The sequence below is a fragment of the Terrapene carolina genome, unplaced genomic scaffold (assembly GCF_002925995.2).
Source record: "Terrapene carolina triunguis isolate 2854851 unplaced genomic scaffold, T_m_triunguis-2.0 Scaffold95, whole genome shotgun sequence".
Taxonomy (NCBI): domain Eukaryota; kingdom Metazoa; phylum Chordata; order Testudines; family Emydidae; genus Terrapene; species Terrapene triunguis.
Genome location: NW_020664446.1, coordinates 20,939,693 through 20,956,917, shown reverse-complemented (window position 1 = coordinate 20,956,917; position 17,225 = coordinate 20,939,693). Strand labels below are relative to the sequence as shown.

General features: G+C 41.2%; 1 protein-coding gene across 2 annotated transcripts in view; it reads right to left on the bottom strand.

Annotated features, from left to right (window-relative positions):
- Positions 1-17,225, bottom strand: part of ZRANB1 (zinc finger RANBP2-type containing 1) — a 75,082-nt gene that overhangs the window by 44,335 nt on the left and 13,522 nt on the right. The window lies entirely within an intron of this gene.

Below are 17,225 nucleotides of genomic sequence, written 5' to 3'. Positions count from 1 at the left end.
TTAAGAACTCAAGTCAAAGTCTAATATTAAACCGTTTTGATTTTACAATCTGTAGAGAACTACATTCTTTTCCATTCCTGTATTACAAAGTTGGTTTTCCCTGATGAATTGCAAGTTATGCACTATTTTCAAGAGTATATCCTCCTCAATACAAACTCAGTATGTCAGTTCAATTGTTAGTTTTCATATTTCCATGATACTGCTATTTTCCTGTGCAGCTGATGGGAAAAAAGTTACGGTAGAACCTCAGAGTTACGAACTGACCTGTCAACCGCACACCTGATTTGGAACTGAAAGTACGCAATCAGGCAGCAGAGACAAAAAAGCAAATACTGTACAGTACAGAACTGTGTTAAGCATAAACCACAAAAAAGGGGAGGGGGAGTTTAAAAAAATTGACAAGGCAAGGAAACTTTCTCTGCTTGTTTCATTTCAATTAAGAGGGTTAAAAGCAGCATTTTTCTTCTGCATAGTAAGTTTCAAAACTGCATTATGTTGTAAACTTTTGAAAGAACCACCACAACATTGTGTTCAGAGTTACAATCGACCTCCATTCCCGAGGTGTTTTTAAGTTCTACTGTACACGTTGGCTTTTGACTCAAAGGCACCTCACATCCATGAAGACTCAAAGGGTATCACAATGTTAGTTATGTCTCTTCTATATCTAGAAGCCAAAATTATGCAGGTGCTATATTTCTCACTGAAACACCTGCAAAACATTTCTGTGCTGCAGTTATCAGCCATAGAGTAACAGATCAAAAACTGTTTGAATTGATTATAGTTATTCATAAATGACTGCCCAGACAGTCAGTCAATCTAGTACAGTTTGAAGGTAAAGTTTGTTAGCACTTAAAAGCGGTTACCACTCCGTGGCTCTAGCACGGTGCCCCTCCCTGACCAGCTTCTGACTGCAATAAAACGGTGACATACCTCTTCGGTAATTGTCCTTTGAGAGGTGATGCACATATTAGTTCCACTTTAGGTATGTACACGTGCCAGTCAACTGAAGCGGCGAACTTTTTCGCATAACGAAACCCATCACAGCAGCACTGTGCCCCCTGCACACTCATGTTGCTAGCCAACAGCATAAAGGGGCAGAGCAACCCCCAAGTCCCTTCACACTGGAGACCAGTATTAGCTGTGACTCCGATGAAGAGGGGAAGGAGGGTGGGTCATGGAAGGAACATGCACCACACATCTCAAAAAACAACAGGTATGCAACCATTTTTTCCTTCGAGTGCTTGCACTCACCCATTCCACTTCAGGCGACTCATAAGCAGTTCCAGATGGAGAAGGGTATCGGAGCCTACCTAAACAAGGACTGCAATACCACTTTCCCAAATCTAGCATAGTCTCTTAAGGCCTGGGAGAGAGCATAATGATGGTGAAGGTATGAACCGACCAAGTCATAGCCTTGCAACTGTCACAACCTTAAAAAAAAAAAAAAAAAGCAGCAGCCAATGCTGCTTGTGATATTGCAGTGTGTGCTAAAACTCTTTGAGGCAGTGGAACATTACGATATCATAGCATAGACAAATACAGAAGGCGATCCAGAAAGAAATCCTCTGCAAAGTGACAGGTTGCCCTTCATCCTGTCAGCAAAAGAGACAAAATTGCAGAGAGATGTTCAACTCTTTAGTCCCATGCAGGAAAAAGGCTAGCACCCTGAGAACATCTGAAGTATGACATTTTTCTCAGCTCTGAGAATGAGGCTTTAGAAAAGAGATTGGTAAATATACAGTCTGATTGAGATTAAAAAAAAAAAATCTATGCCACTTTGGTAAGCAATATGGGGTGTCAATGCACACAAACTATCTCTATAAGACACCATGTAAAAGAGGGTCACCCATCAAAGCCTGAAGTTCTACTACCCTCCCAACTAAAGTGATAGCTACCAGGAATGTTGCCTTCATTGAGAGAATGGTTCAAAAATGGGCTCCATTAAAATCAAAACCACCAAACTCAGATCCCAGGATGGTGTGGTGTCTCAAATAGGTGGGAAGAACCCATCCAAACCTTTCAGGAACCTAACAGTCACATGGTTGGAAAAAATCAAATCTTCCCTCCACACGTGGAAGCAATGTGAAGATATTTGCCAGATGAACTCTCAGTGAACTTGCAAAGTCCTTGGTCTTTTAGGTGAAGGAGGTAATCCAGTATAAACTGAATGGGAGCCCGGGAAGGAGAGGTATCTTTCTGCTGGAACCACACTAGGAATCTCTTCCATCAGCCATTTCCTGGGGTAGGTATAGCAGATTTCCAGCTCGAACAGACAGCTTAATGGGGAATTAACCACAGAGCATCTATGCAGTCCTGTGCAATCTGAGAGGGCTGGAATCGCCGTGGTCCTGCAAAACTTCATCCAAGACCTGAGGGAGCATTACAGGATCCTGAATTGAAAGGCTCAACAGATCTGAGAACCAATCCTGACAAGGCCAGGATGGCACTATAAAAATTATGGCACGATCCTGTCTAAACTTGCTAAACTCTCAGCACCATAGGGATGGGGGAGGGAAGCATATAGAAGTTTCCCCTTCCAGAATAGTAGCCCACCTGGGTTAGACTCAGACTCTCAGAACTGGAAGGGACCTCGAGAGGTTATCTAGTCCAGTCCCCTGCACTCAAGGCAGGAGTAAGTATTATCCAGACCATCCCTGACAGGTGTTTGTCCAAACTGCTCTTAAAAATCCCCAATGATGGAGATTCCACAGCCTCCCTAGGCAATTTATTCTAGTGCTTAACCACCCTGACAGTTAGGAAGTTTTTCCTAATGTCCAACCTAAACCTCTCTGGCTGCAATTTAAGCCCATTGCTTCTTGTCCTACCCTCAGAGGTTAAGAACAACAATTTTTCTCCCTCCTCCTAACCACCTTTTATATACTTGAAAACTGTCATGTCCCCTCTCAGTCTTCTCTTCTCCAGACTAAAAAACCCTAATTTTTTCAATCTTCCCTCATAGGTCATGTTTTCTAGACCTTTAATCATTTTTGTTGCTCTTTTCTGAGCTCTCCACAATTTGTCCATATCTTTCCTGAAATGTGGCACCCAGAACTGAACACAATACTCCAGTTGAGGCCTAATCAGTGTGGAGTAGAGCAGAAGAATTACTTCTCATGTCTTGCTTATAATATCCTAATACATCCCAGAATGATGTTTGCTTTTTTTGCAACAGTGTTACACTGTTGACTCATATTTAGCTTGTGATCCACTATGACCCCCAGATCCCTTTCCGCAATACTCCTTCCTAGGCAGTCATTTCCCATTTTGTATGTGTGTAAGGTTGTGACCTATTCTTGAACAGAACTGATGACACTTCCTCTTCTGTCAGGCTGAGGGATGACTTATGGTCTCTGCTGAATGATCTGCAGAAAAACAGTATGCTAGATAGTTCTGAGACCTAGGAAAGCAAGATGCTTTGAGCATTATCTCATTCCTGATGTAGGAAGACTGGAGGCTCTTTCCTTCTTGGGAAGGGGAGTCTGACCAAGTTCTTCCCTGCTTGTTTAGATAAAACACTGCAATAGTGTTGTCTGTGGGCACCTGTAATGAACAAACTTTGATGTGGGGAAGAAACTTTACAGGCCAGGTGAACAGCTCAAAGCTCCGAAAATACTGGTGTGCAGGAATCCTACACTGACCAGAGACCCCGAGCTCTACATGAGCTCCCCAACCAAGAAATGAATCGCACACAACTAGGGTAACGAAGGGCACAATTTGGGCAAAAGGAACCCCACTGCATACACTGGCAGGGTCCATCCACCAGTCCAGGGACATCAAGACACTTCTTGGTACGAGTCAGCTTCTCCAGCAGATAACAAGAGGGACAGCAGACAGATTTCAACCATTTCTGCATGATTCTGAGGTGAAGTCTGGCACGATGATTCACATATGTACAAGCTGCAAGTGACCTACAAGCTTCAGACCATTGCTCACTGTCATATGCCTTTAAGTCTTCGCCTGGGTCCAATATCTCCTGAAGTCTGGCCTGAGATAAATACTGTCCCACTCAGGTCAAATTGAGAACTACTCCTCTGAATCTGAGGGGTAGCCGTGTTTGTCGCTTTTTACAGATCCAGACTAAGTCCTATGGCACCTTATAGACTAACAGACGTATTGGAGCATAAGCTTTCATGGGTGAATACCCACTTCGTCAGACACATTCACCCACGAAAGCTTATGCTCCAATACGTCTATTAGTCTATAAGATGCCATAGGACTCTGTTGCTTTTTCCTTTGAATCTGATTCTCTGTACAGGTAGAACAGGTTTCTCCTGGTTGATCCTCTTTCATTTGGAACTGCTGAACTGAATCTTCTCAGTGGCCACTAGTACTTGTTGTCTGTACCAATCTCAAACCAGGCACTCATCCAGATATGTGTACACCTGGACCCCTATCCTTCAGAGATGTGCTGCAACCACTGCCATCCTCTTTGTGAAAACTCAAGGGACTGAAGACCAAAGAGGAGGTGTGTAAACTTATAATGAATGTCTCCTACAACTAACTGTAAGAATCTACTGAGACTCTACTGAATGACCACATGGAAGCAAGCACCCTTTAAATCAAGGACAACGAAGCAATCGTAGTCTACAGATAGGATAATACGTGCTAGGGTAACCATATGAAAAACTTAGTTTATGTACTTGTTGAGCTTCTGTAGGTCTAAAATAGGTCTGAGGCCTTCCTTGGACTTATTTTCTAAACCAAAATAGGAATAGAATCCTTTCCCCTGATGATGAGACAACACTTCCTCTATGGACCCTAACTGTAACAGTGACTGAACATCTTGAATTAGTACAGTCTCAGGAGTCCCTGAAAAGGGATGGGAGAAGAATGTGAAGGAGGGATAGAAGTGAACTGCAGAGAATATCCCAGTTCCACCAAGCTTAGAACCCACTGATTGGATGTAATGTGGATCTAAGCACTTACTTAGGAATTGGGACAACCTACTGCCAAAAGGTACGAGAAGTCAAAATGAGGTGTTCGCTGGCCTTAACCAAGGAGTTGATAGTCTGTAGCATCTAAGCTGTCTGTTTGGAGTTAGCAGAAGAGGAGAAGGTGGTCTCCTTCCATGAGTCTTATGGCCTTTTCTCAATTGATGGGGCTAACAGGGTAACACTGATATCAATCCTGGCTTTGAAGACGGAACTGCTTTCTCTGTGGGCCTGGAATATAAATGCCAAAGACCTTAGGGTTGCCTGAAAATTTTCTAGAGAATGAAGTTCTTCATCTCTCTTCTCTAAGATAGGTTCGGCTGTTCAAAAGGCAAATCCTCAGTAATCTGTTGGATTTCAGATGAAATGCCAGGCTGAAGCCAAGATGCATAGTGACTGCCATTACCATCAATCAAGCAGCTGAAAATATCTCATCCAGTGCAGCCTGAAAGGATGATCATGCTACTAGGCGGCCCTCACTGATAAGTAAGGCCCCGTGTTTGTCACGGAGGTCACGGATTCCGTGACTTTCCATGACCTCTGTAACTTCTGCAGTGGCTGGTATGCCTGGCCGTGGGGCCACCTGAGCCGCTCGGAGACCCCAGGCCAGGTGTACCACCTGCTGCTGGGGCAGTCTTGGGTCCCCCTACCCCCCAGCAGCAGGAGTTTGGGTGTGGAGGGGCTCAGGGCTGGGGATTGGGGTGCAGTGGTGCCCCCCTGACTCACACCCCCAAGCACCTGTGGTGGTGCCCGCCCGAGCTGCATTCCCCCTGAGCTGAATCCCCTCCCCCACCCCCGAGCACCGTAGCAGCACCCCCCACAACACCGCCCAAGGTCCCCTCCCCCCCAAGTTTTAATCAGGGATAGATAGTAAAAAGGTCATGAACAGGTCACAGGCTGTGAATTTTTGTTTACTGCCCGTGACCTGTCCGTGACTTTTACTAAAAATACCCATAACTAAAATGTTGCCTTACTGATAAGTGCTCTGTATTCCTTCTCAGCCTGGTCTGGCAACATGTCAAGGAATTTTAGCACCGAGGCCCTATTGGAGTAATCATAACAAGCAAACAAGAGTCTGGTAGTTAACAATTTTCAACTGTACTCCTGATAATGAATAAACCTTCCCTCCCAACAAATCCCATTTCTTCGTGTTTTTGTCTTTGGGAGTAGATTTAGAGTGTCCTTGTCTTGCATTTATATTAACCATGGCCACCACCAAAGATCCTGCAGTTGGGTGTGAATAAAAGTACCCACAACCCTGAGAGGGAACTTGCACCTTTTCTCAGTCCTTTTGGCAGTGGGTGTGAGAGAGGAGAGTTTGCCAAAGGATTCTGGTATGCTCCAAGGTAACATCATTAATAGGTAAAGCCACTCTAGCAGGTCCTATAGTACACAAAATGTCCTTTAACTTGTGAGAATTGCCCTGGACCAGTTCTACTTGAATTCCCAGAGATGTGGCTACCTTTATCACAAGTTCCTGGTACGTTTTGTAATCATCAGGAATCAGACAGTAGCCCCACCTGGTGAGGAGGAGGAACTATGGAAGGGCTGCACTGTAATGTCTGTTCTGTTTTCTGCTGTATCTCTGCACCAGAAGGATCAGACACTAGGTACCTGACTCAGTACCAAGTTTGACACTGGGCAGAGTATGGTGCCTTGATGGTGATCAAATGCTACACGATCTAGCCAATGAGGATCTGGAGTCTGGAGGAACACAGTGGATTCCCAAAGGGCCATCATTAAAATTGGTATGGTACCAGGGCCCAACCCGAAGACATCCTGTCCCTGGACATGATTCTACGAGAATCACAATACCGAGATCTTGACTTATGAGAAGAAGAATGAGAACAGGCTCTTGATCCTGTGTGACGGGATACTATGCTTCGAGATCCCATTTCTGATTCTGAAGAGTAGTCTGAAGGGCAAGGTGGTCCAGTACTGGAACCTGGACCGATGAGATGTGGTCAGTACCAGAAGAAACATCAGCAGCTTTCCCACAGAAGGTACCGTACGCCTGCTTTGCTTCACTTTTGAGCTTCTGGAGTCCAATGGCACTCCCACACACACCCAGAATCTGACAGCGCCAAAAAAGCAGGTGCCACAGAAGGAGGCAGTACTAGGGCTTATGAAACGGGGTGGCAACTGAACTTCCTCCTGTATCAGTGGGGAATCCAGGACTGAGAGGCAAAGAAGGTCCCTGACCACTGCGTAAGCTTCAGGTGTCACAGGTACCAAAAGCATAGGTGTAATACAGACAAAGTCAATGTAGAATGTCCCCAGCAATGGAGTTGGTCTCAACGGTACCTAACGAGGTGCCAGAGTCAACGACTATATTGCTAGAGGACAAATGAAATACTGCAGAGTGCCTATGTGGAGCAGGCTGAGCTCTAATCTTGGTACCAGATTTCTTCCTACGAGTCTCCACTGAGGACCTGGTTTTTGAAGAGGAAGAGGGCTTCTTCTTACTAGAAAAAAGTTTGAGAACCACTGCTTTAAACAACTATAATGAGGGTTGCTGACTTATAGAACGACTACATCCAGAACAGCACTAAAATCCCAGATATTTAGGCATGCCCCAGACCTGAGCATAAAGCCGAGAAAAATATATATAAAAAACAAAGACTCCTAAAAATACCACTATCACAATGAATAACTAAATATGTACACAAAGAGTAGAAGTATTTTTCTCTAAGAGAATAATGGGAAAGTGTGACAAGCGCGCACACTCTGACTACTGATAACTGCAGTGAAAAGGAATGAGGGGGGTCAGGGTGGCTCTGGCCCTTTATACACTGGGCTAGGAGCACAAGCATTCAGAGGGCTTTTTAAATAGTTCCACCTTAAATTCTGCAGTGTATTATTCCTAATGTAATATCTGGTTACTTGCTCTAATGGTGTGTATGACATTAAACATGCATATGAATGAACAAGCAGTGTCAGCTTTCTGAAACAGACAATCTGGAAATGTTTGTCTGCACCTTGTTTACACCTCTCTTGCAGAGAGAATGCCAGGACAATGAAACAATTCCAAATGTACCTATTGTTTGTGTACACAGGAAAGCTTATTAAAGTGGCATAAAGAAATCAGAAAGAAAAATGAGGCAAAGTATGACCTCCTCTGACAGTCTGCACCAAACAGCATATTTTCTTCAAGTCTTCAATTATTCACATTCATGGGAAAGTCTTAATTTACATAGGGTTACCATCCGTCCGGGTTTCCCCGGACATGTCCGGCTTTTGGGTCTTTAAATAGCCGTCCGGGGGGAATTTGTAAAAAGCTAAAAATGTCCGGGATTTCCCCCCGGACGGCTATTTAAAGACCCAAAAGCGGCTGACAGGGCAGCCGCGCCGGATTGAGCCGCTCACTTGGGGCCGCTCCGGCAGCAAAACCCCCTCCCCCGCTTCCCCCTCCCTCCCCTGCAGCTTCAGCACGCCGGTAGCAAAACGGGAGCAGGAGCTGTTTGTGCCGCTACAATGGACCTGAAAACAAAGTATCAATGGCTATTCCATTTCGAGAACTTTTTACAATTGCCATTTCTGATCCACTGTTGGTGGCAGCCATCTTGCTGAAAAAATGCTGCAGTCTGATGGCATTGTTATTCAAGAGCTCACTACAAGACTGAGCCAGTTACCATCCTGCTTTTATAATGGTTGTACGTTATACTTGGACTTTATATGTAAACATATTTTTTATACAATTAAGATTAAAGCAGATTTGGAACTTTTGCATGAGCCCAAGGGAAGCCTAAACCCATTCCCTGATGCTTAAAGTTAGCTTATCAAAAAAAATCTTTAAATATTAAATAAACTTGTGTTCAGAAAATTATAATCATTAAGATTTACAAAAAAAAATAGGAGAGCAGCTGACTTGGTTTTATATTTGGCTTCTTCAGAACTGGTGTCTTCCATGACTTCACTTTCAGCAAGATGGCTGCCACTACTACTCTGCAGAGTAAGGTCACAAAATTCAGAAGAGGTTTACTTACAGTGAAAAACAACTAATTTTTCACACAAAAGAATTAAACAGAACAATTAGTTTGCCTTAATGATACAGCTTGAAAAATTCTTCAGCAATGCCCTGTTTTCATGCAGAAAACAACTCTGTAATCAAATGCAGGATCCAAGTCATTTGATACATGTACACAGGTGTTGCTCCTGCACTCATCTGCATCACCTATGCCCAACCATTTTCTGGAGGAGAGGGAATACAGCTTGGAAAGCAGAGCAACAAGGGAAGATCAAACAACGGATATTATATTTACAATAACCTATATAAGTTACGAATTATTCCACACAAGTGGCAAACCCCCTAGAAAACAGTGTCCTCACTTGATAATTGGTTAATAGTAACTGCACTGTATTGTTGTATGAAGTGTATAAATGCATTTGCGTAACAGGTGATATTCTTTTCCACAACTGTCCTCCCAAAAAAAAAAAAAAAATTTGGCAAACTTCCTACAATCTGAAATAATTACATATTTTCCAATCCCTTTACGTAACTACTAGTCTATTACCAATAATAGCTTCTTTTATATTTACTGGCCATTAGTCTATTTTTGGGAAGTTATAGCAAATGAATACCTATAACCTAAATTTAAAGTTCTTATATGTTGAATAGACGTTAAATATTTTTTTAAAAGCTATGAACATTAAAATTTCTGACAAGCAAAGAAATTCTAAGCTAAGGGTGGTGTCAAGTTAAAGCAACTCGTGTTTCAAAGATAGTCACATCACAGGACACTTACAGGCCTGAATTCAGATCATTTTAGATGTTCCTTGGTACTGTGAAAATTAAATCAGCTCTAAAAGAGCTGCAATATAAATTAAAGCCCAATATTATATCTGGGAGACACAAAGCACTGATCTGAACATGTTTCCTCGCATCACGTATAAGCATACCATGCTATTCTTCAGCTTTGCCAGCTGGCCCCATTCTTGAGAGCTAGCATTTGTGAGGTCCACACAAATCTTGGTCCATGAAAGAGTCAAGCCCAGGATTCTTGTAAATTGCAATATCCTGCTAGCAGGAAGGACCAGAGGATAGTAAACTTGTACAAAAGCATGCAAAACAAAACAACTGGCTAATCTGTTTCGTTTTCAGATTTACAAGTTTTCTCAGAAACCCCTTCACGTTGTTTAACAGTTTAATTTTTCTCTGAAACTTGTCAATATTGCATGTGTCCAAAAAGCCTTACTAAATGCCGAGCTAGTAATGTTTAATATACTATTAGAATCTATACTGAACACAACAATTTGCTGTTTATCGCCATGAATCAAATGCTATACTTAACTTTTTATAACTACAATTCTTCTTTATGTTGGTTATTCTTCCAACACGGCAATTTGTTGACTGTTTTCACTTCGTTTGCTCTCTACCTTTAGAGTTAGTGTTCTATTTTTCTGTGCCCATACTCGCCCTGCTGGAGTGCCAAATTAGCGTTAGCAAAAAGGATAACTCAGCATGAGAGTAAATTAAAATAATAGTAACTATATGCAAACCTTCAGATTTCACAGGAAATAGCAGCTCCACTGGCTATGCAAATAAGTTACCACACTTCTAGCATATTGATTGTGTCAACGTGATAATCTCATCACATCAGCATTGAATCTCTGAAACAGCAGCAACTTTATATTGTAATAAAGAAAGGAGGGATTATTGCAAAGCCACAATCTAGAAGTATTTTCTATACTAATATGAATACACTGAAGCAAGGGATTTAGCAAATTAGTGTAGTTCACTTGTTTGTTTTAAAACAGATCATCTTATTTAGAATAGACTGCAAAAAAAGTATTAAATGTTGCTTTTCCTAAATAAACTAATCATTAATGTGTATATCTTCAGTGATTGTTAGGCCTATATGTTTGAGAAAAAAATATTCTTTCCATTTTAAAAGACAGTTCTAAGCAAAAAACTATGGCTGTCAATTAAATTGCAGTTAACACCTGCAATTAACTGAAAACAAAAATTTTAACATGTTAATTGCATACCTCTGGCCATAGAGGGAGGCATCAGCACTACCTGCTGGTCTAGAGGCCCGTGCCTCCCGCCGGGCTGGAGGGGGGGGTACAATTTTTTCTAGATGAGGGAGGGTGGAGGGCATAATATTTTGTTTAGTCCAAATGCGATCACCAGCACAAAAAGTTTGAGAAACACTGCCATAGAGAACAGGGGCCTGGCAAGCTCCGCATCCCTGTACCAGCCTCACCTCCCCTGCTGCATGTCATGGCCCTGAGGTAAAATCCACCCTTCCTTGCAAACAAGGGCTCACTCAGCTGAAGGAAGTTAAATAGTATTTCAATTCACCTCATACGAGCACTGTAGTGCAATCTCTATCATGAAAGTTGAACTTTCAAAATGTATAATAATTAATTAATTACACTGCTCTACAGCCAAAATGCTTCTGAAATAAATGTAGTCAAACTTTACTAATTCTGGGTCACTGAGAACGAAAATGATGCTTAAAATTGTTGATTGGCTCTAGTTTTCAAGATATGCTATTGGGTCAGTATATACGACCCTTGACTTGGGAATGGAGGATGAGTGAGTTATAAAGGGAAGGGATCTCAATTTAAACCAGAAATGACTAAAATACATCTTTGACTGGATCTATGAATAAATCTATGACTGGGTTTGGACAGTACTTGCTTTTTAGGCAAAACAATGAATGATGCAATCTGAAGCTGGTATTGCATCATACATGATATGAATTGCATCATGTTATTCCTAGAAGTCATGGATAATGCAATCATAACGAAGCTTATATCACTCTGCTGAACAAATTGCCCTATATCAGCTCTAGAAATCATACAGTGTCGTGCTCTCTTATTTGTCAGTGTTTGATTTTGCAAAGGGACACATTTCTGTTTACCCAAAGTGAGCAGAGATGCCTCGTACTTGTGTGAACAGTGCAGATCACCACAAACATAGCAGAAGTTAAGTGACTTTTGCATCACAAAAGCGCAGAATAACCACTATGGTTAAGAAAGCCTATCACCTTTATTTTGGCTGCAAAATTGGAGATCAGGACAAGAGGTGGGCCCCACACATATGCTGCAACACTTGTGCAACAAATCTTCGCCAGTGGTTGAACAGGAAAAGGAAAATCTATGCGTTTTGCAGTGCCAATGATTTGGAGAGAGCCAACAGATCATACCAGCAATTGTTACTTCTGCATGGTGCCTCCAGTTGGGAAAGGTGTGTCAAAGAAGAAAAAGTGGACTGTGCATTATCCAAACATTCCATCAGCTATACGCCCAGTAACCCATGGAGAAGGACTGCCGGTTCCTGATGCACCAGAATCATTCTCACTTGAGTCAGACGAGGAAGAGGAAGAGGATGAAACTTCTGGTCCTGAACCATCAATGTCACAGGACCCACATTTTCTCCCATCCTCCTCCTCTGAACCACACCTCATAACACAAGGTGAACTGAATGACCTTGTCAGGGATTTGGAACTACCCAAGAGTAAGGCAGAGCTGTTGGGCTCCAGACTACAGCAGTGGAATCTCCTGGCAGGTGATGTTAGGGTTTCCATGTTCCGTGACCGTCCAAAGGATCTTGTCCCATTCTTCTTCATGGAAGGTGATCTTGTAGCCTGCAACAACATCGATGGTGTGATGGCAGCCCTCAACATCGTTCACGATCCAGATGAGTGGAGACTGTTCATTGATTCATCGAAGACGAGTCTTAAAGCTGTTTTACTGCAGAATGGCAATGTTTTGCCATCAATTCCAGTTGGTCATGCAGTCCATATGAAGGAAACCTGTGACAACATGAAACAACTTTTGAGGTGCATAAACTATGACCAACATCAGTGGCAGCTCTGTGGCGATTTGAAGGTTGTTGCTCTCTTGCTTGGTCTGCAGACTGGATACACAAGGTACTGCTGTTTTCTCTGCGAATAGGATAGTCGTGCAAGAGATTCCCACTACATCAAGAAAGATTGGCCACTCCGACAGTCATTGGAGCCTGGGAGGAAAAGTGTTCAGCATCCACCACTTGTTGAATCAAGGAAGATTTTGTTACCACCCTTACACATCAAGCTGGGTCTGATGAAGAACTTTGTCAAGGCCATTGACAAAACACAAGCAGCTTTCAAGTACCTCCATGGAAAATTTCCAAGGTTAAGTGAAGCTAAGATAAAGGAAGGTGTCTTTGTTGGTCCTCAGATTCGTGAACTTCTTCGAGATGATGCATTTGACCATGCACTGCGTGGCAAGGAAAAGACGGCATGGAAAGCCTTCCAGTTAGTGGCAATAAATTTTCTCGGAAACAACAAGGCAGACAACTACAGGTTGTTGGTGGAAAACCTCCTCAAGGCATACAAAAGCCTTGGTTGCAACATGTCACTAAAGATACATTTTTTGCACTCTCATCTAGATTTTTTTCCACCGAACTGCGGAGCAGTGAGCGACGAGCACGGCGAGCGATTTCACCAGGACATTGCAACAATGGAGAAACGCTATCAGGGCAAATGGAGCCCATCAATGCTTGCAGACTATTGCTGGACAGTGACAAGAGATGCTCCAGTTAATGAATACAAGAGACAAGCCAAGAAGCGCCGAGTAGACACTGAATAGGACTAAACTATGTACATAATAGTTTTTTGCCTTTTGTTTCATAATAAATTTTATTTATATAACCCTTTTGCTGATTTTTAAAGTGTTACATAAACAGGACAGGTGAAATATTATCATGTAAAGCAACCATAAACACATGAAAAGACCTAGGTTTACAATTTACGATTAAAACTCTACTATCTACACAATATACATAGACATAAAATGTAAAAACTTAAATATCTTAGAAACAGTAGCCAATCAGTTGTTTTAATTGTCATATTTGAATTCAGCACATCAAAATACATAATAAATAGCACATTTTCTCTCTGAAGCAGACGACTTCTCAAAAATTGTAGACCAGTGTTATTATATTTGAAAGTTTAACTTTCACGATAAAGAGATTGCACTACAGTGCTCGTATGAGGTGAATTGAAATACTATTTCTTTTATCTTTTTTACAATGCAAATATTTGTAATAAAAATAAAGTGAGCACTGTACAGTTTGTATTCTATGTTGTAATTTAAATAAGTATATTTGAAAATATAGAAAACATCCAAAAATATTTAAATACATGGTATTCTATTATTAACAGTGCGATTAATCGTGATACTTTTTTAAAATCACTTGACAAGTCCTACAAAAAACAAAAACGTTCAGAGTGCAACAAGTGATCTGTCAACATTTCTCTTCAGCAACACAAGTTTATAGCGCTGTTTTACTGTACTTTAATATAATACAGTAAAACTTTGCAATTTCACACTAGCAACTGAGACAACCACTTCAGAGTGACAAATAATATTAACCAATAAATAAGCAATCCAAGACCCCCTCCCTTCTCTAAACTATCGTCCAATATCTTGAGTGGATTTGTCTCACTTATCAAAGGGCCAGATCCTCCTTCACTGAAGTCAATGGGTGTAGGCCCTTAGATTATTAATAAATAAGACTGAAAATTAGGGCTGTCAGTTAACTGCAGTTAACTCACGCGACTAACTAAAACAAATTAATCGTGATTAATCACAGTTTTAATCACACTGTTAAACGATAGAATACCAATTTAAATGTATTAAATATTTTGGATGTTTTTCTACATTTTCAAATATATTGATTTCTATTGCAACACAGAATACAAAGTGTACAGTGCTCACTTTATACTATTATTACAGGTATGTGCACTGTAAAAAAGTTAAACAAAAGAAATAGTATTTTTCAATTCACCTCATACAAGTACCATAGTGCAATCTCTTTATTGTGAAAGTGCAACTTACAAATGTAGATTTTTTTTGTTATAACACTGCATTCAAAAACAAAACAATGTAAAACTTTACAGCCTACAAGTCCACTCAATCCTACGTCTTGTTTAGCCATTCGCTAAGAGAAACAAGTTTGTTTACATTTACGGGAGATAACGCTGCTGGCTTATTTACTATGTCACCTGAAAGTGAGAACAGAGGTTCGCATGGCACTTTTGTAGCTGGCATTGCAAGGTATTTACTGACAGATATGCTAAACATTCATATGCCCCTTCATGCTTCGGCCACCATTACAGAGGAGATGCTTCAATGCTGATGCTAGTTAAGAAACTAATGCGTTAATTACATGTTGACTGAACTCCTTGGGGGAGAATAGTATGTCTCCTGCTCTGTTTTACCCACATTCTGCCATGTATTTCATGTTATAGCAGTCTCGGATGCAGGGGTGAAAGTAAGATGAAAGACTTACTGGTACGGAGTCCTGGCTCTGGGCCCCTGGAAGGGGCAGGGCTAGGAGTCAGCTTCCCCCAGGCAGCCCTTCCATGCTGCCTGTCCCGCACTGATTGCGGCTCCGGTGTCTATTTAAAGGGCCTGGGGCTCTGGCCACTGCAGCAGCAGCTGGGAGCCCCGGGCCCTTTTAAATCACCAGGCCCTGGGGTAGCTGTCCCTTTTGCCCACCACCCCAGCCCCTCCATTGGCAGCCCGGGGGGGGAGGAGGGGAAGGGTGCACAAAAGGGGCAGCGATGTTAAAGCAAAACCTTTATGAAAATAAAATAAAACCACCTCAACTTGTAAGCAAACTAAAGTAAGTGCACTCGTTTACAGCAAGTCACTCTAGCAGTTTGATATTTTGCCATTATGCTCACCATATCACAGTACCACAAGGATCTGTTTTAAAAAAAATTGTTACAGGAAGTACCAAAAAATAGGTCAATTATTAGCTCACCTTTCTCAAAGTTCCTTATGAGGATGGCTGGAGTGATCAGTTATAGAACAACAAATAAAGACAAGTACTATGAACCTAGTGTCCACACCTGGTCCTTGTTCTGCAATTGCCTCTGTGTGTATTACATTGACTCCAGTTGACACAATCGTTCATGATGCAGGGTAGAATTTAACAGATGTGGAATTTGATCCCTTCATGCTTTTTTTTTTTTTTTTTTTTAAAAAAAAAAAAATGAAATCATTTGTCCCCAAAAGCAACTGCTGGTTATTTGCAGTGTGGGGAGAAGAAACTCATCTGGAAGCTGCAGTTGTCAGTTCAGGAAGTAAAGACCCCATCTCAACCCCTTCTTCTTTGGATACATGCATACCCTGCAAGAATTCAGTAGGGAGGAGGCCGCCCCCAGCAAACTAGTTTAAGTCCTCCAATCCTTATCCCATTGAGAATCGTAGCCACTGGCGTAAATTTGGAGAGGCAGAGAGAAAGTATTCTCATGAACTGGCTCCCATGCCTAAGGTAAACAGAGTCATATTACTTTAAAGGGGCACAATCAGGTCAAATTTAGCCCAAAATTTAAGTTTTGTAAAGATAAAACTTTTACAAAACCCAAGACAAAATAGTAATGGTTCTATGTTATATGCATATTTTAGTCTCTTTGGAACCAGGCTTTTTAAAATGAATATACATTGCTATGCAGTCTGTCTAGTGACACAATTCTGCAGTGTTGTGTTAAGAACCAGAAAGTGATACACACTAGAAAATGGCTATTTTCATTGTCCATGCTAAGAATACAACAAACCAATGTACTATGTAAAGTGTTACAGTATTTTTAAATTTTCAGTTTTAATAATATAGGATTTGCACAAGAGATAAGGACATCAGATTTTAAAATATTATCACTTTCGCTACATCAATGCTGTTTGCCTTTCTCCAGGATCTAAAATTTTGTTGATATTACAGACATCATATAATAGGAAATAAGTTGAGCCACAGGAAGTGCATCTCACTGTTGGATAAAATGGGAAACAGACACTTCAGATTTGTTACAGAATAGATTACTTTTTCAAAATTACTTAATAAAAGGCAATTTATATTTTTATTGTAACAACTTTGAAAGTCTCCCCATTGAAGGAATTTAACAGTGAGCTACATGTGTCTACAGTCAAGAAAGCTACTTTCATTTTTATTATTATGGTTAAGACACATTTAATTGATGTATTCCTTTTATTCCAATATAGTGATCGTTACCTTTGTCTGAAGGTTCCTTTAAGTACTCAGTTTAGTAGCACAGTTCAATAAAAACTGAAAAGCCCTCATTTGATGTAAACAAGGAAATTAAAATGCACTTGTAATGTAAACATGTGCATCATTTTATATAGTAATCAGTCAAGCATTTCAGGCGTTATTCATAGCTGAAGCAACAATCTTTAAGAGATACTTATTTGGAATAAAAGAGCTGTCATGGTACTTTAAAAAGACTGTCCAGGTTATGTCTAAAAACTAATCTAATGTCATGCTAAATTTGTCCGTCGTTA